We start from the raw sequence: 26,863 nt of genomic DNA, 5'->3' as shown, positions 1-26,863 counted from the left end.
CTGAATGGGAGTCAAGAAATCAGACTTCAAATTCCTAATTTTGCCTCATATGACCTGTGCGACTTAGAGACAAGTCACTTTAGTTTTCTACATCTCTATCCCTCATCTGTAAAATAGAAAAAAAAAACCCTTTCTTTTCTCCAACCCTATGTCTGTCTTATGTATTTAGGTTGAGAACTCTTCAGGGCACAGACTTCCTCTTATGTCTGTACACTGTCTAATGCACTGATACCCTATCCAGGCTGGTGCCTTTACATACAACTGTAATATAACTGCTACTACTATTGGCATCAAGAGTTCAGCTCTACATTACATCAGACACTAAATAATTGCCTTCTTTATTGTCATTTGCTACCAAAATCTGATCTGGTCTGTAGGAAACAATCATGTTCATGCTTTCAGGTTTTTAACCAAATTACTAGAATTCAAACAGTGACATACTGTCACACCCAATTCTTATAAATAAACTAAACGGTTGCAATGCAGATTAGAACACAGTCCGGTGAGAGGAAAATTGGCTTTTGGGACGCACCTAGAGAGTGGTGGTGGATGGGTCAGTTTCTACCAGGAGAAATGTGGGTAGTGGAATCCACCAAGGCTCTGTCCTGGGACCGGTACTGTTCAATAGCTTCATTAGTGACTTGGATGAGGGAGTAGAAAGCACTCTGTCCAAGTCTGCAAACACCACCAAACTGGGTTACAAGCCGGTGCTGAGTGTAGGGAAAAGCAGCTCCTCCTCCGCCCTGTGCCCCATGCTGCAGCTGCTCGCAGCCCACATGGGGCTGCCTGTGCCTGCTCAGGACAGCCCCGTGTGGGGTGCAAGTGGCTGCAGCAGGGAGCGCCAGCCATGGCATGGGGGAGGGGCCACTTTTCCCCACACAGCACCAGCTCTTTCCCTGCCAGCGAGTAGGGGTTAGGGCCCCTGTACCACGGGGCTGGGGGGGAGGGGCCACTGGAAGTGAGTGGGTTTGGGAGCCAGCAGAAGCATGGGGTCTGCACCTGTGTCCCAGGGCCAGTGCCAGTGTGGCCCAGAGTAGGGTGGCACGAGTACAGGATACTGTCCAGCAGGGGCTCTATGGAGCCGGGTCAGCTCCTCCCTCTCCCTGCTGGAGCAACCCAGCCTGGCTCCACAGACCCCTGACAGCCTGCGCTCTACTCTGAGCCCCACTGGTACTGGCCCTGAGATATTGGTCCCAAGACAGTGACCAGGGGGCGGGGCACCTGCCAAGGGGTGGGGCTACCCATGTGGCCCTCAACAGCTTGCCAAAACTACGTAAGCAGCCCTCCATCTGAAATAATTGCCCACCCCTGCTGTATAACAGCCCCATAGTAACCACGTGGCTGTACTCTGTTCACTAGTTCAAGTGCCTTCCCTGACACTTAAGTCCCTGATGATCTGCTTAAACACGTCTAAGCAGGCCTTAAAACAGTCACCATCTAAAACTAATTTTCCAAAATAGTCCTCTCTTGCTGAGGGAGACCGTATCATACTGATCCGAGCAGGAAATATTCAGTCTCTATTAGCAGCAAATTTAAATAGTAATTTACCAGATATTCAACAAAGCTATATATAGTCAAACAGATCATGCCATTGGATATCACCTCTTTAAACAGGACACATTTGAGACAGTAACAGCATACAGTATTGGCTCTTCAGATCAGATTATTCACAGTAAAAAAGTTACTTTGGGTCACTTCTAAAACAGTTTAAAACAGGCATTGCTCTATCTAAAGCCTATACAGCTCTTCTATTTATATATAAGGGAACATGATTTTACGAGTGAATGAACAGAGGAGAATAAGAAGAAACAAAAACAAAAATGCTGTTTCTTCTTTCCTTCTATTTACACACACACACACACACACACACACACACACACACACACACACACACACACACTTTAAACATTAGATATTTCTAAATAGTTTTTTCTAAAGTATGTGGGGAAAAATAAACTGTGATAGTGCTGTACAAAATGTTACAAGAACCTGTTGAACACCTTGCTGGGATTGTTTGAGCCCAGCACTTTTTTCTGCCACGGCAGGGGGTCAGACTTGATGATATGCTCAGGTCCCTTCCGACCCTACCAACTATAAAACTATGAAACTTGTCTGAATGACCTGTATAATTTATTTATGCTTCATCACCTGTAAGCAATGCAGTCGGAATCACATACAGATAGAAGATTTATAAACCAACAGAGATTTTCTCGCTGTGATCCTTAGACTAGCAGCAGCTGCTAGACTGCACAGAGCTACCTTTCATGTGGTATTGTTTCTGTTTCCAGGTGTTAAAACATATTAAAAGACAACAGCAATCTGTCTAATATTTCCTTAAGTACTGGTATTTTTTTTTAGAAGTAATTGTTCTAGTTGTCACAGGAAGTATGGGGTCATACATTTATAGTTAGGAAAGGGAAAGCTTCCTTAAGACATGCTGTAACAAACTGTGGTCCCCAATGTAAAAAAGTCTGAAAACTCCTGCAGGAGTCACAGCAGGCACACCATAGAAAGAATTGCCCAGAATATTTCTAGATTTATAACTTGAAATAAATATGGAGAACCCTCAGCGGCTTAATACAAGTGAACTACTATTATAAGGCTTTTTTTCTTTATTATGTTGAGTTTTCACTGTATTGCATTTCAGGGCTTGCACAGGCAAGGAATGACATTCCTTGATAAAGGTTTTCTCTTGGGCTTGGTTTAGCAACTTGGGCAATGCTAGGATGACACTAAGAGAGAGGTAGTTAGGCGGAGTAGTGTGAAGTCAGCAGAGTTCTGTAAGGTGCATCTCTACCCTGCCTCCTCCTCCAAAGGAAGCTGAGTTCATGGGATTCAAAAACAGACAGAACCTCAGAAGGAGGGAGAAGAGGTAAACCCTGGGGCACCATGAATAACAACTGCACAACAGGATCATCAAATGGGGTAAAGAGTTAGAGAATGACTGTGAATTAGACCAGTAATGCATCTGTGATCACAGCCTTAGGAACAGGCTTCTAACTGCTGCTCCTAGAAGGTCTAGAAATCAAAGTGGAGTAAAGGCTCTCGTGGGAACATCTGGATATAAGCCACAGATCCTACCACTTGTATCTGAGGCAAGACACTCAGATGAGGAAGCAGACTGTATGGACCATGTATCCTTTAACAGGACAAAGCATGAATTACTGTGATTAGTAGAGATCCGTGTTCTCCATTTGCCATGGAAAAATGTGGTAAAACCAGATTTTCTCTTTTTAAGGATGAAAACCTGGATTTTCTCCTTTAAAGGAGAAAAATGCAGGAAACGGCAGGTTTCCCCTTGTAGACTGGCAGAGTTCCAGACTGAGGGGGGGTTGGGGGAGAAGGAGGAGGGTGGTAAGGCAGAGGACACCATGTGCCTGTGCACACTCACACATGAACATGGCAGCCAGGTAGTCTAGAGAGGTAAGTCTAGAGGGTGGGGGGAACTGAAGCCCCCCCAGTGAGGAAGGGAGGGAGTTTGGCAGGGCTGGGGTTGCTGCCCAGATGGGGTAGCGCATAAGGCTTGGGGCCGGGGGCTGGAACATCTGCAAAGAGGAAGCAAACTACCTCCATCCTGAGCAAATATGCAACATTGTCCTGGATACTGTAGTTAAAAAAAAAGCAGGATTGTGGTTTACCTAGGCTCAAAGATTTGCTAGAGTTTGACAGCTAAATTCTCAGAAGATTCAATCTGTATGGAACGTGCTCCAGCTAATGCAACAGAGGGCTAAAACTCTCCATGGAACTGCTCCTCCCAGTTTCCACTATGTCATGTGGTATTGGCACTGAGAGCAAGGAAACTCTCTTCTCAGGGTTCCCCATTCAATCTCAAGCAGCAAAATGGAGTACAATCAAACTGAAATGAAGAATGGTTAGGAGCCAGGTCTTTAAACTCTAAATAGGAGACAGGATGAAACTTCCATATATGAGTCAAGCTAAAGAAGGGTTCAAGCAGACAGGTGCAGAAGTATCTTTAACCAATACAACTCATGCACGGGATAGTTAGAGCTGTCCCACGAACCTCTTTTCAGGAGCCACATCAGAACTGAACTGAGAAACAGCTGCAGCAGAAAGGCATGCCTGCCTGCTCAATTTAATGCAGGCAGGTGGACAAAGTTCTTTAGGTAAATCTGGTATCTTTTATTAGACCAACTAAATGAGTTGGAAAAAAATTTATCTGCTTGAGAACCACTGCACTAAACATTGGGCCCATACTGTGAACTGTGATTTACAAAGCACTTTCTGCAGTCATGTGATACTGACTTCCTCATTCCCAGCTGTTCATACAAGTGTCTAGGGCTTTCATTGTGAAGGAGAGCCTTGAGGTTTTTAAATGCAACTCTAAAAAATGAGGGGCTAGCCAGCTGTCAGCCACAGACATAGGATAGATGCCTCAGGACCTGGGTAAAAGGAAATAAAGAAGCCAAACAAGTACATGTAAGGCAACATGAGTCAAGTGGAATGGAAATGTATGTGGAGAAGAAAACTAGCAATGAGGACACATGCAGGTGATAGAGGTAAAGGTGGAGGATACAGGGCTGTCACAGCATGAGTGAGCCAGGGCATGGGAAATTAGAACAGAGAGACTGGATAGGAAACATTAATTTAATGGCAAGAAGTGGGCCACTTGTTTATTTTTTAGTAGACAAAACCAGTTACCACATTCATAGCAATGGAGGATACTTACTTTTCCAACGTTACTTTTCCATTCAAACAGTTGGCATAACTGAGGATACTATTCAACTGCAAATGGGAGGGGAAAAGCCTCCCAACTAAAGGTGGTCTTTACTACAAAAAGATCACAAGAACCAACATCAAAGAGTTTGCTTAGCTCTGAAAACTTGCATTACAGCTGGAAAAAAACACACACAACAAAAAGCCTCATTTTTTTTAGATCAGTGCAGTTCACCTATGCGTAACTATTTCTGCATATTTCCCATGAACATTTGTTTGCTTTTAACTCCACAGCAATGCCAGAAAGCATACTGCAATAATCATATCTCAGTTTTCACAGAAATCAACTTTGAATTCACTACTGTATTTTCAACAAAAAGGTTTGCAAACTTATCCAATAAGGAAATGGAAATAATACCATGTGATTTACCTGACCAATTGCAACTAGCCAACACAGTGTGATTAGTATACTCTTTAAGAACTCTGCAATCAGTTAACAGAGTTGGGAGGAGGGCAGGAGGATGGCAAATTAGAGAAAAATATGAAGTTGCAATCAGCTAACAAATATCCTGCAAGCAAAAAAGATTAAACCCATTGTGTAAATTATTCATAGCAAGTTATTTGCTCATTTCTACCTAAAAAGCTCTTTTGGGACACAGAGAAGAAGTGCAACTGTATACCTCTGAATGGCCAACTCAATTCAAATACCATTTCCTCCCCACTCCATTTCGGATACAAGCTGTTCACAGATACAACTACCAATGGGTCAGCAAACAGAGAGTATCAAAATACTGATTTGTTTATAAAACAATTTTCTTTAAGTTATGTCAGGAGTGCTAACATTCTGCATATTTTAGCAAACCAAATATAATCATAATGTACTTCTACTTGCAAACTATAACTATCCAGGAACAAGACCACCAGGGACAAAAACATAATTAAAATGCTAATAGATCTGACACGAAGAAAGAATGTTTGCTTAATGCATACCCAGGGGATATGTACCTGCAACAAAAGGTGCAAACTGCAAAAAAAAAAAAAAAAAAAAAAAGGGGGGGTGGGCTATGGAACCTTTTGCAATACTCATACAATCAAGGACAAAGGGTCTTTTTAAACCACCTCATTAAGTAGGAGGAAACTGAAATCCGTGCAATACCAGAAAAGCCTTGCTATGTGAAGATATAAGCAAAGTCTCAATATGGCCATGGACCCAGCTGCCAAGGTTGAAAGACATTTCTGTTGAAAATGCCCTGTATTCAGTACAAGAGTGGGGCATCATCCTCAACAATTAATACAAAGCCAAAAAACACAAATCAAAAAAGAGAAGCTATAAAATAGCCTGGATTTCTATGAAGTAAAACATGCTATAAGGAAAGTACCATTCTTCAATCCTGAAATTAAGCCCATTGGGTTCCCCAACAGTATCTCTACAAGAAGTTTAACTTTTTTATTATTATTTGTAAGCATTTTTGCTCTACATTTATTAACATGCAATACATATAAAGTGCAGCTATATTTTGGATTAGATTGTCCTATGTCCATGATGAGATGCCTGTCCTAAGAAATGACATCATCAGTCTTCTTAAATGTGGAAGAGAAAGTATGTGAGGTAAACTGGTGCACAGGTAGCCACAGCCACAAGGAGGTGAATGAGGAAATTCCTTTGTGATACCAGTCTCTGGGGGCAAGGGGGTAAAGTGAACATAAAAGAGACACTGGAGCCCCAAGGAACATGACCTGCTCTTACTGAAGAATAAAAAAAATAATATCTCAAAAGCCATGAACTATATCTTGGGCATTCCCTGCTTTCCCTCACCCATCCCAGGAATACCCCACCACTGGTTCCAGTGGCCTCCATATTTAAGGGCAGTTTGGAAATCCTTAAAAGGAAGGCTCAGAGAACTCCTAACGATGGATGGACCATTTATTAGATAGAAACATTAGAATAGTCAATGTTAATGCACAAGTATTAAAGAAGTATTCCTATATCTAAGGAAAAGTTAAAAAGTTACACCAAATAAGACTGATAAAATACTTTCCATTGAACAGTAAATCAGGAGGATTTATAAAAGGAGATACTAAGCCTAGGCAATTTTAAATCAACAGATCTAGAAACCTGGCATCCAAGAGTTTTGAGAGAGCTAGCTTAGGAACATTCTGAATCATTAATTCTGATTTTCAGCAAGCTTGAAATACTGGAGATGCCCAGAATACTGTGACAATATTTAAAAAGAATAAATGGGATGACCTGGTTAATTACACGTTTCTTAGCCTCATATCAATACTAGGATAAATAATGGAACAGCTGATATGGCACTTGATTAATAAAGAATTAAAGGAAGGTAATGAAATGCATTTATGAAAAAGACTATTTTTAGATTACATTTGACAGATAACATTAATAGCACTGGTGTAACAGACTTCCGTAAGGAATTTATTTTAGTAACACAACATTAGGGTTGAGAAATTAAAGGAATACAAAAATCAACATAACACACTTTCACTGGTTTAAATAGCTATTTGGTAAGTCTCAAAACATAACTGTAAAAAGGGAATCATTATACATATGCATTTATAGTTGTAACTGAAGGGATCTGTGATTGATCCTAAACTATTTTACATTGTTATCAATGACCTGGAAAACTAAAATCATTAATGCCTGTAGATAACTGGAAAAGTGGTATTATAATAAAGACGACAGGTCACTGATACAGAGTAATCTACACTGCTTGGTAAACTGAGTGCAATAGTTACAGAATAGGAGACTAGCAGGGAAGAAGTGGTTCTGGGAAAGACTTGTAGTTTATGGCAAAATTTAAGCTAGATAACTGTCAGAGTATTATGCACTCCTTGAATGTATAAATAGGGAACTCCTGAAGAGAAACAAGAAGGTTGTATTACCCCTGCTTTGCACCTGTACAGCTACTACTGAAATACTAGGTCCACTTTTAGCATCCAGAGTTTTATGATAAATTGCTGAAGGTTTAGAAAAGAGCTAATGAGACCTATTAAAGATTTGGAAAAATAACATACTGTAAAAAGTTTCCAGAAACTCAATTTGATTAGCTTAGCAAAGAGAAACTTAATAATGGGTTACTTTATCACAGTCCATAAATATCTACAGAGGCGTTAAAAATCATTATAGATGGCTCTTCAACCCAGCACACAAATATGTAACAAAATCCAGTGGCTAGAAATTGAAGATACATAAAACCTCATACCTTTTAACAGTTAGGGTCGGTAATTATTTGAAGAACAATGGTTGGGGTGGGTTTTTCTGTCATCAATGGAAACTTTTAAAAATCAAGATTAAGTGTTTTCCTAAAAACTATGCTCTGGTTCAAACAGGAATTAAGTTTTAAACCCTGAGTTATACAGGAGACCTAGATAATCAGAAAACCATGGTGATTCTTTCTGGCCTTATATCTATGTATCTTTTTACCTGAATTCAAGAGGCAGATATTAGGATACTCACCAGTTTAGATACCCAATTCCAAATGATCAATTATAAAAGCACCTGCTGAGTTACCACCTGGATTCCCCTGGCCCCTCCCTAAATTTCTGGCACTAAAGTCAGCTAGGTACCTACATTTCTGCTGTTGGGCATACCACAACCAGCCAAATTTTGATGTCACAAAACTATACAGTGATTATCTCACATGAAGAACATGACAGGGATCCACAAGACTTAGGTGAGAGGCTAGATCCAGCAGACTTACTCAGAATGTGAGATGATGTGGAAAGTAGTAGGTCTGAAAAAGACTTATGGGTTCTGGCAAATATAAGTCAAACATAACTCTCGTGGCATTGCATCTGTGGTAGGGGAGCACCGATAGAGATTTTGGGGGCTGATACCAATAGCCAATTTTTAAGGAGGCATATCTGCCGATAGCGATGCAATTCCCAATACAGATGCATGCGGCTGGTAAGTCTGTTGTGGTGGAAGGGGAGGGGGGAGGAAAGGAGTATGGGGGGTAGATCAAGGCCCCTGTGGTAAGGGAGGAGTAGGACTGGGGCTGGGGCAGGTGCTGCCCAGACAAGGTGGGAGGGGGCATGGGACAGAACCACAGCTCATCTGGAGGGGTGTGAGGCAGAGGGGGGCAGCTCCCACTGCTGCACACACCCTAGGAGGGCATGGGGGGGTGTGCCCCCACAGATCTACACAGGCGGAGCAAGGGAAGTGCAGCTGTGGGTTGGGGCCAGGGCTGTACTGGGCTCTTTCCGGCATGCGGGGCAGCAGGGTTGGGCCGGGCTGCACTTGGAAACAGCGCTGGGAGGGGGGCTATGGGCAGGGCTGCATCCACCCCAAGTTTTACCATAGCACCCCCCCGCAGCCTTCCTCCCACCATCACTACCACCTGCCCCAAGCACAGCCCTGATCCAACCCCCACCACATGCCAGGAAGAGCCTGGTGCAGCTCCTCTGCTGCCTACAGTTGCAGCCTGCCCTACACAGATCCAAGGGGCACCCCTAACCCCCCAGGGTGCACTCAGTGGTGGGAGCTGATCCCCTCCCTGCAACCACGGGATAAGCCATGACTCCGTCCCGCACTTCTCCCTGCCCCAGCTGGGCAGCACCTGCTCCAGCTCCACTCCGCCCTCACAGCGGAAGCATTGATCTGCCCCCCCACGCCCCCCCCTCCCCTTCCACCACAACAGACTTACCAGCTGCATGCAACTGTATCGGAAATTGATTCGGTATCTCAGAGCTAAGCTTTTAAAGCAGGCCAGCCTTTTCAAACCAAACCCATCAGTTGGGATGGGCTTCACCTGTCCCCCAAAGGTAAGCGTGTGTTTTCTTCTAGGTTGGCAGATCTCCTCCAGCGGGCTTTAAACTAGGCTCGCCAGGTGGGGGGGAAGATGAGGGCGGGGGAAGCTGTGGACCACCAAACCATGTGGCACCCACAAGGACAGCCCAGCCTGAAGAAAGAGAACATTGGAAACCTGCAAGACGTGGAGCGTCCAGCACTACGACACAGGTAAGAAACGAGAAGGTAAGAAATAAGGGGCCCCTTGGGACTCGGAGCGGGGGGGCAGCAAAGGCACCTGTCGCAGGGCTCAAGTGCCTATATACTAATGCTAGGAGCATGGGAAACAAGCAGGATGAACTAGCACTCCTGCTTGCACAAAACACCTACGACTTAGTAGGGCTAACGGAAACCTGGTGGGATTCATCCCACGACTGGGCGGTACATATTGAGGGTTATAGGCTGTACAGAAAGGACAGGGTGGGGAAAAAAGGGGGAGGGGTTGCGCTCTATGTCAATGAGCAATATACGTCAACCCTCATCAAGACGGAATCGAAGGATGAGGAAGTAGAAGGATTGTGGGTTAGGTTACATGGAGGGCAAGGAGAAAGGGATTTGGTGGTAGGGGTCTGCTACAGACCCCCACATCAAGGGGAAGAACTAGATTTGGGGCTCCTGAGGCAGCTCACAGAGACCATGAAAGCTAAAGAGGCGGTAGTCATGGGGGACCTAAACTACCCACACATCTGCTGGGAGACACAGACGGCAAAGTCCCACCGCTCACGCAGGTTTCTAACCTGTGTACAGGACCTCCACCTGACACAGGAGGTACATGGTCCCACTAGGGGGAATGCCATACTGGATCTGGTATTGGCAACGGGGGATGACATGGTAGGGGACCCACAGATCGGTGGCCATCTGGGGGACAGTGATCACCTAATAATAGAATTCAACATAAGACGGCGAGTGGGTAAGGTAACTAGTAGGGTGAAAGTGCTAGACTTTAGGAAAGCTGATTTCAATGAACTCAGGCAATTAGTCAAGGACGCACTGCAGAGTAGGAGTTTTGAAGTGATGGGAGCCCAAGAAGGGTGGCTGTGCCTTAAGGAAACGATCCTTCGGGCACAAAGCGAGACGATCCCCGTGCGAGGTAAAAGAGGGAAAGGGGCCAGGAGGCTTCTCTGGCTGACCGCAGAAATCCAGGGCAGCCTAAGGGCCAAAAGGGGAGTACATAAAAAGTGGAAACAGGGAGAGATCACCAAAGACGAATATACCTCCTCTGCTCGTGCTTGTAGGAAGGCAGTTAGACGGGCCAAAGCTACCATGGAGCTGAGGATGGCATCCCAAGTAAAGGACAACAAGAAATTGTTTTTTAGATATATAGGGAGTAAAAGGAAGGCCCAGAGAGGAATAGGACCCCTGCTAAATGGGCAGAAACAATTGGTGACGGACAGGGGGGACAAGGCTGAACTCCTCAACGAGTTCTTTGCCTCAGTGTTCCTAAGCGAGGGGCACGACAAGTCTCTCAGTGGGGTTGTAGAGAGGCAGCAGCAAGGCACCAGACTTCCATGCGTAAACCCTGAGATGGTGCAGAGTCACTTGGAAGAACTGGATGCCTTTAAGTCGGCAGGCCCGGATGAGCTCCATCCGAGGGTGCTGAAGGCACTGGCCGACATCATTGCAGAGCCACTGGTGGGAATATTTGAACGCTCGTGGCGCACGGGCCAAGTCCCGGAGGACTGGAAAAGGGCCAATGTGGTCCCCATTTTCAAGAAGGGGAGGAAGGAGGACCCAGGCAACTATAGGCCAGTCAGTCTCACCTCCATCCTTGGCAAAGTCTTTGAAAAAATTATCAAGGCTCACATTTGCGAGAGCCCAGCAGGACAAATTATGCTGAGGGGAAATCAACACGGGTTCGTGGCAGGCAGATCGTGCCTGACCAATCTAGTCTCTTTTTATGACCAGGTTATGAAATGCCTGGACACAGGAGGAGGGGTGGATGTCGTATACTTAGACTTCAGGAAGGCCTTCCATACGGTATCCCACCCCATACTGGTGAACAAATTAAGAGGCTGTGATTTGGATGACCACACAGTCCAGTGAGTGGCGAATTGGCTGGAGGGTCGCACCCAGAGAGTCGTGGTGGATGGGTCGGCTTCGACCTGGAAGGGTGTGGGCAGTGGGGTCCTGCAGGGCTCGGTCCTTGGACCGATACTCTTTAATGTCTTCATCAGCAACTTGGACGAGGAAGTGAAATGTACTCTGTCCAAGTTTTCAGATGACACAAAACTGTGGGGAGAAGTGGACACGCCGGAGGGCAGGGAACAACTGCAAGCAGACCTGGACAGGTTAGACAAGTAGGCAGAAAACAACAGAATGCAGTTCAACAAGGAGAAATGCAAAGTGCTGCACCTAGGGAGGAAAAATGTCCAGCACACCTACAGCCTAAGGAATGACCTGCTGGGTGGCACGGAAGTGGAAAGGGATCTTGGAGTCCTAGTGGACTCTAAGATGAACATGAGTCAGCAGTGTCACAAAGCAATCAAAAAAGCCAATGGCACTTTATCGTGCATCAGCAGATGCATGACGAATAGGTCCAAGGAGGTGATACTTCCCCTCTATTGGGCGCTGGTCAGACCGCAGTTGGCGTACTGCGTGCAATTCTGGGTGCCGCAATTCAAGAAGGATGCGGATAACCTGGAGAGGGTCCAGAGAAGGGCCACTCATATGGTTAAGGGCCTGCAGACCAAGCCCTACGAGGAGAGACTAGAGAAACTGGACCTTTTCAGCCTCCGCAAGAGAAGGTTGAGAGGCGACCTTGTGGCTGTCTATAAGTTCATCACGGGGGCACAGAAGGGAATTAGTGAGGATTTACTCACCAAGGCGCCCCTGGGGGTTACAAGAAATAATGGCCACAAGCTAGCAGAGAGCAGATTTAGATTGGACATTAGGAAGAACTTCTTCACAGTTCGAGTGGCCAAGGTCTGGAACGGGCTCCCAAGGGAGGTGGTGTTCTCCCCTACCCTGGGGGTCTTCAAGAGTAGGTTAGATAAGCATCTAGCTGGGGTCATCTAGACCCAGCACTCTTTCCTGCCTATGCAGGGGGTCGGACTCGATGATCTATTGAGGTCCCTTCCGACCCTAACATCTATGAATCTATGAAAAAGCAAAATAGTGGTGGTGGTGCCACTTCTTATAGCAGTGGGGGCCAACCTTTTTGGCAGGCCAACTCCCCCCACTGTGGTGAGGGAGGGGCAGGGGTGGGGGCAAGTGCTGCCCAGCCAGGGTGAGGCAGGGCGGGGACGGAGCCTTAGCTTGCTGGGGGGAGTGGTTCCTGCCACTGCACGCACCCGGAGAAGGCATATGGCCCCAGATCTGCACAGGGTGGGACAGGCAGCCTGCAGCTGTGGGTTGGAGCCAGGGCTGAGCTGGGCTCTTCTCATCAGGGGCTGGGCTCGGGGCAGGGGAGTATCCTAAAGCAACCACCCCAAATTTCGCTGTAGACCTGCTCCCAGCACTAATGCAGATGCCCACCCAGTGCAACCCCAGCTCTTCCTGGCACGTGGATGGAGGTGGAGCATTGAGCCAGAGCTGCGCTGGGAGGTTGTCAGGAGTGGGGCTATGACAAAATTTGGGGTGGCTGCCCCCCCTCTCCATAGCCCCTGCTCTGAGCCCAGCCCCCACAAATAAGAGCCCAGTACAGCCCCGGGTCCAGCCCACCCGCCCCTCCCTGCACTGATCCGGGGGCATATGACCCTCCCATGCTTTCCTGGGGTGCGCACAACAGCAGGAGCCCCCTCCCTCCCCCGATAAGCCACAGTTCTGTCCTGTGCCCCACCCCACCCCAGCTGGGTAGTGCCTGCCCATTCCCTCACCATGGGGGGCATTGATCTGCTCCCTCATGCCCCTTCCCTTCCCCCACAATGGATTTACCAGCTGCACGCAGCTCTCCACATTGCCAGGCTCTGCTCCTTGCTGCCTAAGTACTATGCTGCAGCTGCACCCATGCGCAAGCATTTATCAGCTGCATTGGGCCGACTTCCAATAGAGCCAATTTCCTTTATAGCGATACTGATCTGAAATTGGACCCATGCAGTGCTCCTCTACTACTTACCTTACTCAGAATCTCATTACTATAACCATCCGCTCTCATTTCAGTATATAGAATCTGCGAAAACAGTTGTAGTTTTTCAACTCTTTTCCCCCCCTCCCTACCCTCCATTCCATCTTCACTTTCCCTTTCTGGCTCTGAAAGATTTCTCCATTTGAATATATAGAATCACAGAAATTTAGGGCTAGAAGGGACTTTCAAAGGTCAATTAGTCCACCTTCCTGTTTATGAGGAAGTCTAGCTAGACTAAACCTAAATCTAATCCAATGGTGCTCAATCATTTCCCCCCATGGGCCAGATGGACAGTGCCTGGTCATTCCGTAGGCCAGATCTGGCAAGTGGTCCCAGTCCAGAGCCCAGGGAGGGCATGGTGGGCACCGTCTGGTCATGCAGAGAGGGCACAGCCCTAACCTGGCCTCACAGGGGGGGAAGAGGACTTGGCCCAGCCCCAATCCAGATGTGGAGGGAGGGAGCATGGCCCATCTACGCCAGGGGAAGGGGATGCAGCCTAGCTCCAACTAGCTATGCAGGGTTTGGGAATTTGGCAGGGTGAGGAGGGTGGCCATATTAACAGCCACTGCTCTGCCACCACCAAAATTCCCCTGGCAGAGCTGGGCTGTACCCTGTGGGCTGTATTCTAAGCCTCCATGGACTGCATTTGTCCCATGGGCCAGAGGCTGAGTACCCCAGTTTAATCTGTTCTTAAGTTTCTCATGATGGGAACTGCACAAGCTCCTTAGGTAACATGTTCCTGTGCTTAACTATCCTTATAGATATTAGGAAAACATTTCTGACTGAGTTCTTTTTGATACAAATTAAATTGACTACTTCATCTCCTACACAGGGTGGACATAGAGAACAGCTTATAACTTTATGCACTTTTAACCTTGATGCTTGAAGCTTATAACCTTGATGACTTGTTATGTTTCCCCTCCATCTTCTCCTTTCTAGATTTAACTAAAACAGTTCTGTCAGTCTCTTTTCCTGGACCATACTTTCTATAATTCATCATTTTTTGTTGCTCTTCTCTGGACTTTCTCCAAATGGCCTTCATCTTGTGTAAAGTAGGGTGCCCAAAATTGGATGAAGTACTTCAGCTGGAGCCTTACTATTGCTATGTAGACTGGAAGGATTACTTTATATATCTTTCATATGATACTCCTGTCTAAACATCCCAGCATAATGCTTGCTTCTCTTATAACAGTGTAGCAGGACACTAAGGTGCCTGCTACTGAGAGAGCCCGGAAGACTCCTCAGGTGCTGGTTGCCATGGCAACAGGAGGCAGCAAATGACCCACACCTGCCAGCAGTCAGCTGGCTATAAGGGGCAAGGCCTGGCTCTTATGAAGGGGGGAGCTGAGGCCAGAGGCAGTTCCCTACCGGCATCTAAGGCAGAAGGAGCTCCCTGTCAGTAGCCAGAGAGAGAGAAGCTCCTGGAACAATGATGCGAGGAGAAGCCTGACTGCAGGTACCGCTAGCAGAGTAAAGGGGAGCAGCTCCAAGATGTCCGAGCAATGTCGTTACAGCCAGGTGGCTTATGTTTAAGTTGTAGCCAGGAGGTTCGAGTTTCTGTATAGTTTTGTTGTTTAACACTGGTGGTTTGGGTGAGGCTATAAGGGGATGGAGGAGGCCTCATAGGGGACTGACAGTAGAGTGAGGACCCCAGCCCCAATGGGGGCACGGAGTTCGGGGGTACAGACCCCTGCTCCAAAGCAGAGCCTGGTGAGAGAGGGCAGCCTTGCAGAGAAGGCCCCAGTGTGGGCGCGGAGAATCCCAGGAGAGGGACAGCATTATGGAGAAGCCCCAGTGTGGGCACGGAGAGCCCCAGTGAGAGGGGCAGCATTACAGAGAGGCCCCAGTGAGGGCCTGGAGAGCCCCAGGAGAGGGGCAGCATTACGGAGAAGACCCTGGTGAGAAGGGCAGCAGTACAGAGAAGACCCTGGTGAGAAGGGCAGCAGTACAGAGAAGGCCCGCAAGGCCTAGACACGCCAGACACCCGGAGCAGGAGAACTGTGGCCAAGTGGAGGAGAGGTAGCCTCCCTATAAAAACACATATCAAAGTCATGGCAGGCGAGAATAGGAGGGTGCAAGTCCGAAGCCTGGCACAGTAGAGGATGCGGCAAGGGCTAGCACAGCGACCCTGCCGTCCCTCCTGTTACAAACAGTATGACATTATTGACTTGTGTTTAGTTTGTGGCCCACTATGACGCCAGATCAGGGGCGACATGACACCTGAATGTCACCTAGGGTGACTAAAGTCTCAAACATCAGAAACACTCCATCTGCTTAGGGGTAACACTGGACTATACGCTGTGTCACAAAAAACACATACTAAAATACCAAAGCCTAGGTCAGCACACAAAACAACTTTCTGTGTAAGCTTGCAAATTCCAAGCGGAAAGCACATCCATCCACCCTAGGCACTACTGCCTTAACACTTTGTTTCTCTGGGGCTAAATATGCCAGCACCATCTGGGGACACTCATGTCCCAGCAAACATATTGATACTGCCCTAAATGATATACGCAGAATTATAACATACTGCCCATCTCTGTTCCCTACCTATACACACTATCTGGCATAGTGCTCCCTCACATCAGAAGAAAGTAGCAGGTGACTGACTGGCAGGTCCAAGAGTCAGACAACTGCCACCCACTATATGGACATCAACCAGTGCACTGTCATCTCTCATTGAAAAATAGCTTTTTGTCCTCTACCACACCATTGACTACATCACCAGAATCAGCCAGAACTACCCTCTGGCAAAAAGAATAGGAGAAACTAGGAGGAGACAAAGCTGTTGAATGGAGACAGGGAGGAAGAGTTAGCATCCAGCTCCAGCTACAAATGGCATACATGGCAGAGCCTGAACAGATTGAGAGTGGGTCTCAGAAGATGCAATCTCTCATGAAATCATAGGGCCTCTATGCAACTGACCAACATGTTCATCAGGAGAAGCAAACCATGGATCATCTCCTGAGATGCCCTGTAGCACCACAATGCACTGCCCAAGATCTGGCAATGCCAACACCAGAAGCAGTGACCTGTGTACAACATTGGGAATAGACCATATAGAAAGCCTGGATTGGAGATGCGATGAAGGCAGGGGGGAGGAAGCAAATTATGACCTGCAAGCAAGATTTGGCCCATGAGGCCATTCTATCTAGCCCATGGGGCCCCTCAAGAAGACAATTATTACAGGCCCACGGCTGCCCCTCTGAAATCAGGCAGGAAGCATGGGCTTTCAGACATTGTGCACTGTAACCGGCCGTGACTGTCCGGTGCTCCATGCCTAGGTTTTTCTGGTTGCCCTGGGCCAACCACAGGCTTGCAGGCCGACAGTTTGTCCCGGCGCCAATTACCTGACCCACTGAAGCTTCTTGCCTGCTACGTCTTTGATGGAACCTCTCTCTGATGTTACACCCAGTTCAGTGGTGCTCAGCTACGGTCTCTTAGTAGCGTGAGGATTTTGGGGCTTCACCTCCCCTACACCCCACCTAGAGCCAACCTATTATTGCGTTGATGTTCCTCGGCATTCACGTTGGTCACTGTCACAACCAAATTAAGTAGTGCCCATGTCACAAACAAATAAAACCATTCAAAACAGTATTTTTCTGCACTAGGTTAACTAAGGGTTAACAATAAAAGGGTTAACCCTTTAACAATAAAGGGTTAAAAATATCTTTACTATATAGTAACCGCTTTTTTGCTGCGCATGTCAAAAAGAAATCTATTGCTGCGCCACTAACAGAGATAGAACTTAGCCTTCTGTGCTGTACATAAATCATTACAACTGGTCAGAGAAAACAGGGAATAACCCTGTGAGATAACACCCTAGCGAAGACTGCTAGATAATTGGCAATTCTAATTAAATTTATGACGTGGCGAAAAGCAATTGGCTATTACACAAATAAAACCCGTCTTCACTTCCGTGAAGAACAGGAGACCTCCGCGCACACACCTAAAAAGCCTCTGAACATATGCGTGAGAATAACTGACAAATTGATCGCTTGTCAGTCTCCCCCATCTCGACCTTATCAGACGTAAATCAACGACCTGTCGGCCCGATTTTTTCTCCGTTTATCTGCCCGACCAAAGACTTTCATGCAGACCGACCTTCGAACCTTAAGCTGTAACTAACCAAGTATCTCTGACCTCCACTATTCACCACCTTGACGGCGTGAGTAAATAATCTTGCTTTGCAACCGATAAGTGTCCGCCTAATTAATTCCACTCCAAGCGTCACAAGTACCCGCCTAACGGCCTTTTAAGGCCCCGGACCCTTATCTGCCCGGGTGGGAGTCAGGGAGAGCTGCTGGCTGGCTGCCCTGGGTCCCGACAGTCACCATCGTTGTTCTTCCTCCTCGGTCTTATCGTCATTCTTCTTGACCCTCTCCCCAAGAGGGTTCCCACGTTCCCCCTTCCTGATGTCTGGGGGAGCTCCCTTGACTCAATGGGTGGAGGTAGTTCCCCACATAGGAGTTGCCACCAGTGGTCATTTTTGGCTTTTTCACAGTTTGTCCCGCAGCCTGGCCTAGGCTGCCAGGGACTTCCTTCCAGTCCCTGCGTTGGACCAGAATCCGGGGCTTTTATCCGTGTCTCGCTGCCCCGGGCAGCGAATGAGTGGCAGCATGTGCTTACAAAATGCCTCCAAGCTGGTGACAGCTTTTCTTCTTCGGCCTGCCCCTGGGCCCCAGCTGCTTTCAGCATGGGATGCCATCAGGTTGCCAGTAAGTTTTGCTGTGTGGTGGACTCACCACCACTGTGCTGTTCCCATGTCCCCGGGTGCTGTGGGATTGCCGACATGGCTTTCTCACACCCACTGTCACTTTCCCACAGCCCCATGTGCTGTGGGGTTGCTGGTATTGCCGGCGGCATGGTGATTCTGCCACGACTGCCATGTCCCCTGGTCTCGGCATCCGGCAGAGCCTCTGCCATCTTCAGTGGCAAGGGACTTTTGCCATTGCAGCCAGATCCCTGTGGCTTCACATTTCCCTTGCCCCTACCACATGCACCATTGGACTAGCCTGGCTCTGTGCCTCTCTCTCTGTGGGGCTCCCAACACTCCAGCTGGAAGCCCCATGGGGAGACACGGAGCCAATACAGCCCAATGGTGCGTTACTCCCCACAGCTCCCTGCACTCCAGCCAGGAGCTGCAGGAAGCCTTACACCATCAGGCTGGGCAGGAGCCAAGCCACCACATGGGGCTCTCAGCAGTACCCCCAGGAGCCATGCACAATCAGGCCAGGCCAGACTGGCTCTGTGCCAGAACATGGGGCTCCCAGCACAGCAGCCAGGAGCCACGTGCTTTTGGGCTCAGCCAGGCAGGATCTGTGCCTACATGTGCAGTTCCCTGCTAATGTGCTGGAAGCCCCATGTGAAGGCACAGAGCCAGCCTGACCCAATGGTGCATGGCTCCTGCCTGCAACACTGGGGGCCCCACATGCTGTTTGGAGCTAGGCCCATCTGGTTTGAAGACGTGGGCCAGTGGGTCAGGCTGGGTCAGTTCTGTGCCACCATGTGCAGCTCCTGGTACTCAGCCAGAGCCACAGGTCACCAGGAGGCTCTGCCTGCCATAGGCCATGAGCACCCTAAGGACCTGCCACCCGCTGCTACTGCTGTCCCTACAGGGGTGGGGGCAGGGCATGTGGCAGAGGATTCCATACCCACACAAATCCAGCACTCCACCCACACCCCCTACACACATCCACACCCCATCACAACCCTGCCACACTCCCCCCACACCCCTTCACAAACCCTGCCACACACTCCAAACCCCCATGCACCCCCCACCCCTGACTACCCTTCACAACCCCCCCACACTCCAACACCCCTTCACAAATGCTACCCCCCAATCCCACAGCCCCCCCACTCTCACTCCACATATCTCCCACATACAATATACAAGAATAAAACTTAATTATGAGCTATTATGCAAACGCCTTTGTATACACTGCAAACACACCTAAATCAGGACACACATATTTTTTTAAATAAAATTAAAACACGTTATAGCAAATGTTTGATTTTTAGTATATATGATTTGCTTTTTTTCTGGTTCCAAGATGGCAACCCCACCTCCCAAAAGGAGTACTTCCATGGACAAGGGGAGGGACTTCCGGTGGCAAAGGTCAAGGGTTAGGGGGTGGGACTTCCAGTCTCAAGATGGTGATCAAGAGGTGGGGCACCTGTCAAGGGGCGCAGCTACCCTTGCAGTCCTCGACAGTTCACCAAAAGTTATTAAGTGGCCTTCCAGCTGAAATAATTGCCCACCCCTGCTCTAGATTCTTCCCTACAAAACTGATGCTTAGCCATTTATTCCCTACTTATACTTTTGCTAATATTTTAATTGTAGTACTTTCCACTTGTCATTACATTGAATCTATTTATTTCAGCCCACTTCTCCAATTTGTCAATATCATTTCAAATTTTAAACTTACCCCCAAATGTTCTTGCAACCCCTCTAAGCTTGTTATTATCTTAAGTGTACTTTCTAGTTCCTACACCGAGTAGGAACAAAGGGCATTTTTACATGTGCTCCAGGGTGGGGTGGGGGGATAATTAGAGCAGCTCTTGGGATCTGTTCTAATGAAAACACCCGCAACATCTTGTGTATTCAGCACCCCACCTTTCAAAACGGTGGTGGGGGCTTTTGTTGAGCTTTAGTCAAAATGCCCCCTCTGCCATTCTGAAACGCAGGATACTGAATACATGAGATGCTGCAGTATGCTGAAACGTTCTGATTAGAACGCTCCAGGAGACTTGCTGTGACTACATATCAAACCCCTCATTTACTGCTTTTATATCTATTAAGTTCATTTATATGTACAGACACAGAAAAAAAATGTTACAGAAAAGTCTTGAGGTAGATTAAATCATTGTACTTTTTTACTCTCTCAACTTTCAGGCTTATATTCATTGCATCTATTTTAAGAACTGCTTTGGAAGTGACTGATGTTTTATGTGCTGAACTGCTATTTTCCCAGATGAATAGAATATCCATTCTTTGGCTCTCAGTTTCCATGACACTAAAAACAAAACATTCATCAGCAGCAACTTACTGTTTGATGGTAAATGCAGCTGCAGCTCACAACAGTTCACAACGTACCTCAACCCCCCTCTACTGAACAGAGGCACTCTATTTCCCCAAAGCAATTTTATTGTTTTACCAGCAAGCTTTTTACTGCCAAAGACCCAGACATTTAAAATCTGAATCCCATCCCCAAAACCCAGACTACAGCCAAAATGAAAGTTACTTAGTTGTATTAATAGATGTAGTTAAGTGAAGTCTTGCAAGTTACTAACCTCCTGAAGTACACCATAATTAAGAAAAATTTTGTTAATTAAAATATTTATGAAGGCCCTTTTGATCCAAAAATATCAAAACATTTTTCAAACATCAACTAAACTGAAAATAGTCTTTAAAGTAAGTAAATGTTACTACCATTTCTCAGATGGATAAGTCAAGTTTAAAAGACAGATTAAAGTCTTGCAAAAGGTCACAAAACAAAAGTCAAGAAAGAATTAGAAATAAAAGTTACTGAGTTGCAGCATGGCCTATTTCCCAAAGCTGTTGGGAAGAGCATACAATACATTCAGAATTGAATTTGTGATGACACTATAACAAACAAACTTACAAGTCAGAAATTAAAAGATACCCCTTTGCAACACACGTAGGAACACACACCAAACTAGAGTTTCTACTTCTTTGCCTAGTCTAGACTTAAATGTATTTTACCAATAGTTTTGCCATTCTTCTGTTGAATTATTAAAATAAGGCTGTTCCATAAATCCCAAACCAACCAACTTTGACAAATTATAAAAACAAAATTATAAAAATATATTGAAGTAAATTATAAAACTATAATTTGAAGTGGGTCCTAAAGAAACGATTAGAAAACTTTACATACTGCTAGACTGTATTAAAACTTATCTTAAATGAATGTTAAGGTCCTAGTTCAGTAATCAGCATTTGTGAATAATTTCAAGCATGAGGGTCAACTGAACTCAGCTACCCAGATGATTAAATTTATGTATATGCTCTGTATGTTACTGAATTGTGACCTAACTTAAAAAGCAACTTCCATTTTTCACTGCACAAACTTCTTTTGCTTATGCATTTTCCTTCAAATAAAACCTAGAGAACTTGTGCAAATCAGAAAAATGGCTTGTAACATTTCAAAAAACAATTTCTAGCTGTAAGAGAGGAAGGAACAATCTTTTGCCATTAAACAGTAAACTTAATATTTAAAAAAGATTATTAAATAAGTGTATTCTTAGAGTTTTTGCCATAAAAACCCAGTCATTGTGGTCTTTAGATTGAATGAAGTGGGGAATTAGTGATGATGGGGTAAGGATAGAGTTTTGTTAAGGGACAAGATATAGTCATAAAACATGGAAAATTAATTATACAAGAAACCTGAACATAGTCTTTCCAACACCCTCTGCTGAAGGAAAAGGAGTTGGATGGTGTCTGTTGTGCAGGTCTATTTTCTACCTCTTCTTCCTCTTTAGCTTAAAAAACGGGGTGGGGAGTGGTCTCTCCTTTTTGACCCACACCGCCAAAAAGTCTAGTGACAGCTTCACCCCGCTCCCACCAAACTTGAGCAGCTGATGTACTGAGAGCTCCCCCTCCTGCTTCAAACTACTCTAACCACTGTTGAGGGTCAAATAATCTTGTAATCTTGTAACAGTGGAAAGACCGATGGAACATCTCTGCTGCAGGAAGATAACTGGACAAACCTGACCTCAGGGCCCCAAACCTGAAGGTAGAGTAGAGTGAGCAGAACACCTATTTGTGAGCATCTGTGTAGGCTGATTTAGGTATGAATACTTCTTTTTATGCTTTGAGCATATAACCAGGTGAGGAGGTTGCAAAATGGCATCAGAGTATGGCTGACTATTGTTCCTGATTAAGGAAGCAGAGCCTGAGTTACAAACCCACACATCTAAAAATCAAAATAATGTCTTTAGCTGTCATAAAAGAGATTCTGTTCTTCTATGTCCAACCAAAACAAAGGTTAGGAAGGCTGTATTGAAATTAATGAATTTCTTCCTTGAAAGAAAACCCACAGACACAGATATACAAGTGTTGATACACTTCCACTACCCAAATTATGATCTAAAAATCATTCCCTGAAATCTACCCCAATACCAAAGAACACCCCCAAAAAAACCACAAAAACCTCACCCTCAAAACAATTTCACTTCCCATAAAATTCCTTCAAAATTAGGTAACTTTTTTCAGTAACCAGTATTAGTCAACAACCATAGTAATAACATTTACCACCAATACAGAAATACAACTACATGTTATTCTTTATATGTAAGCCTTCTGCTTCTTTTGGTTTGAGATAAGGAGGCCTATCAGGCCAAGATATCTATTTTATTGGCCTCTCTCTTAGGCGAACAGAAACAGAACTTTCCAAATGTTATACTTCAATCAACCAGTTCAGGTAGCCTAGATCAATATATACTGGTTCTTAAATGCTTTTCCTCTATATCAACATGTTTCAGACATGTCTGAGAGAGAAGCCTGCTAGAGCACCGCAGGTCTTCATATCAGTACCAATGCAGCACTTACAAAATATCACAGAGCAGAACTACTCATGCTGATGAGTTCTTTTTATGCTTTGAGCATATAACCAGGTAGAGAGGTTGTGAAATGTCCTCAGAGCATGGCCGACTATTGTCCCTAGTCAAGGAAGCAGAGCCTCACTACTCAGCCTGCTTGCTTCCATTCACCTTTAGAATCTAGTTCTTCATTAGGAAAAAATTACAAGATTTTTCTGCAGATTAAATCTCAGAGGTCTGCTTTCCTTGTGATGAAGCAAGGTCTTGTGAAAGAACAGATGTTCTACACAACTTAAGCTTTAGCTTCCCTGCCTGGCTGTGGAAATACTAGAGCAGAAAGACTACTGCACTTCTAACTGCTGGGGAAAACACTGGGCTCACAGCTAGGGTTAACAACTGTCCAAGAGATATGCTCTTTTTTCAAAAGAAGGCTCAGGTGTAGCCTGTACCCACATTACCATTTCTATGTGGAAAAGTCTATGCTATTGTTCTTCTACACTGATTCTCACACAATCAGTCTCACAAGCTATTACATCTACAACACATTGATGAGGAAATCTATTCACAATCCAGAACAGGTTTTGGATCCACAAACAAAATATCTCCATCTTGCATGGCTGTTCCTCTAGAGACATTGGCCACAGGCTTACTATATTTACTCGAATCCAAGATGAGAGATCCCTACCCCCATTCAACATGGGAGAAAAGAGCCCATCATCTCAAATCTGAGTACAAGTAGGGAAGGGGTCCAAGGTCAGTGTTGGAGTCGCAGTCACTGCCCACTCCCCACACCGGCCCCCTCCAGACTATACTTCCCTCTGCTGCTTATCTTCTGCCTTGCAGCTCCAGCTCCAGCTGGAGCCCCACTCAGCTAGGGGAAGAGAGCATGGAGCACATGATGCCTCCAGCCCCAGCCTGGCAACACAGCAGCAGTAGCAGCTCTAGTCCTGGCTCCAGGCCCAAGATTGAAGCTATTGCCACTGCAACAGTTGTTGCATGGCTGGGCGGGGACTGGAGGCAGGCACATGCTCCATTCTCTCTGCCCCCTGGAGCAGGGCCCCAGCAGGAGCTAAAGCTGCAAGGGGAAGTTAAGCAGCATGGGAGCAGGCAGCAGGGTGGCACAGTGCAGGGAAATGAGCATGTGGGGTGGAGGACAGATGCCCAGGGGTACAAGCACCAGGGGAGGGGAAGATGGTAGGGGATGCATCTATGCAGGAGGCAGGCATCTGCCCCTCTGCCGCTACTTGCCCTGCTGCAGTGGTTTCAGGAAGGGGAGGGATGAATTTAACACAACCCTCCAAATATTATATTTTAGACTTGGAAAATTATAACAGTTTCATAAATTTTCCATGTCTAGAATCTAATTATTGGGGGTGGGGGGAGGGGGTCATCTTAGATTAAAAGTAATCTTGGATTTGGGTAAATACAGTACATCTGTCCCTTTTAACCACCAAGTGTAATATGATCAGAAAATCCTACATATAGGATAGATTTTCCATATCCTTCCAGAAGACTGATTGCCACACAACCTTTATCATGTAATAGGTGTTATATTCTAAGCTGTTGCAGAAAGGGCTTTGAGGGGCTGCTGACTTGATGTAAAAAACAGACAATGATGTAAAAAAAGATGGATACTACTATAGCCAGCTTGCTCTAAATACTTTAGAATTTTTGAACCTGTCAAAAATAAACTTGCTTTTGCCCTGTTTACCTCTAAACAGTACTTTAAAGTATGACACATATTTAAAATGATTATTCCTGAGGCTTGCTGCAGCTTTATTTAAAGATGATAATCCAGTGTTTTCCCAATGAGTGGTCTGTGGACTACCCCACTGTGCTAGCTATCACGTATTACCAGTTTTCTTTTTGTCCAATAGCAATTCATGTTAATGGGGAAGAAAAAGTGTGACAAGTATATTGCATGTTTTCCTAATATTATTTTTCCATGAAAACGACTTTTGTTTTTATAGCAGTTCAAATCTAGCTGAATGAGAAAGGATACAACTCATAAAACATGCTTTAAGTTATGACCACAACAGGTTCTCAAAAATTGAGAGAGCCCATCCTATTCTAATTCTATGCTATTGATAGGTAAAATAGTTTGTTTCTTGGGGGTTTTTTTAAGCTCCCTACTCTTGGAAATTCTGGCTAGGCAAAATCATGACACTTATATTTGCTGAATTTGGAATGCTACATTCTAAATGCTTAAGAAATGGATGACAAAAGAAACAGACCATTACAGCAGCAATTTCTATAGGTCTTCATATAACAAACCAGCATGAAAAGTTAATGGTATTTTAATTTCATTATGAAATTGGACTCTGCCTTCAAAAATCAATTTTGTTCTCTAGTTAATATTGGAATCAACCTTAAAAATTTTGCGACTCTTTAAACAGATACTACCTGCATTTTTCAGACACTCTTAACAGCATATTAGGCATTTGAGAGAATTATTATGGAGTTTTAGTTGCAATTTCTTTTTTAAATAAAAAAAATAAGACGCTCGAAGTAACATACAAAATCTAATTCTGGGCTGTTTCTGTTTTGCTGAGATTTGCCCAAGTGAAGATTGCTAAAAACAGGTTCATATATATTTGAAGGAGGCTCAGGATTAGAAGTAGAATCATATGAAGCTCCTCCTAATTTCTATCAACATACCGTAGTTCATTTGTATAAACAAAATCTATCCTTCCCAAAATTTACAGTAGGGCTTCCTGAATTACATGATAGATGTGTCAGTTTACCCTATCTCAAACACCACACTTTCTAAAAGCAGGAGTGCTCAACCCCCAGCCTCCAGGATCCCCAGGGATCTAGAAATTTGGCAGAGGGAGCAGTGACTCCAACCACCAAATTTCTGGACCTGTGAAAAGCCCCAGGCTCTGCATGCTGGATTGGGCATTTGATTCCAACATGCAGGTCTATGTAAAGGCAGCACCTGCCCCCAGGGCCCAATCCTAGCACTTGGGGGCAGTACTGGGCCCCAGGGCCCAATCCAGGGGCTCAGAGGGAGGAGGAGGTCATGCAGGGCTGTTTATGGCAGGGAAGGGATGGTGCTGCGCCCTAGGGCCCTATCTTGGCTCATGGGACTCGATCCAGCCTGCAGACTAGCTCTACCCTACTAACCTGGCCCGTGAACCCAAAAGGTGAAGCACCACTGTTCTAAAACAGTTAATTTACTATAACCACAGAATGTTTCCACGTTTCATATATAGACCGTTTTATTTAGAATAAAACTCCTAAGCCAAGAAGCAATTTAGGTGTCAGTTCAGCAAAGCTTTCAAATATATACTTAATTTTAGCTATTTGCCTGAAGATCCACTAACTTCAAAGCAACTTAAGCAGATGCCTTAGTAGTACATCACTCATTCAAAATCTGCTGTTCATCTTCCCCAAAGACGTCATCACCTCCTTCGCTTAGAGATGCTTTACCTTTAAAGCAATTAAAGAAAATGAAGTTCACCCACTGAAAACCACTGATAGAGTGTATAGGATTACTTGAGATAAACAAAGCCAGTTATAAAAAAGTCCAAAATTGGCACTTAAATCCCCTGGACTGTTGTCATTTAAACACCTACAAGCAGTCTGACTCTCACAGGTGCAGGCAACTTCTCTTTGGAGTTTAGCAGAGCTACAAGCATTCAGCACCCTTAACACAACAATATAGCTCTTTTTAAAATCTTAAATATGTGTTTAAGGCCTTGATCCTGTAAACACTTACGTACATACTTAATGGGATTACTTGTGCTTAGACATGC

At 45.5% G+C, this 26,863-nt stretch overlaps 1 protein-coding gene across 14 annotated transcripts in view; it reads right to left on the bottom strand.

Annotated features, from left to right (window-relative positions):
* TCF12 (transcription factor 12) overlaps positions 1-26,863 on the bottom strand; it is a 314,097-nt gene that overhangs the window by 113,242 nt on the left and 173,992 nt on the right. The gene's annotated exons all lie outside the window — the stretch shown is intronic.

This window comes from Alligator mississippiensis, chromosome 11 (genome assembly GCF_030867095.1).
Source record: "Alligator mississippiensis isolate rAllMis1 chromosome 11, rAllMis1, whole genome shotgun sequence".
NCBI classification, from domain to species: Eukaryota; Metazoa; Chordata; order Crocodylia; family Alligatoridae; genus Alligator; species Alligator mississippiensis.
This window is presented reverse-complemented; position numbering and strand designations above follow the sequence as displayed.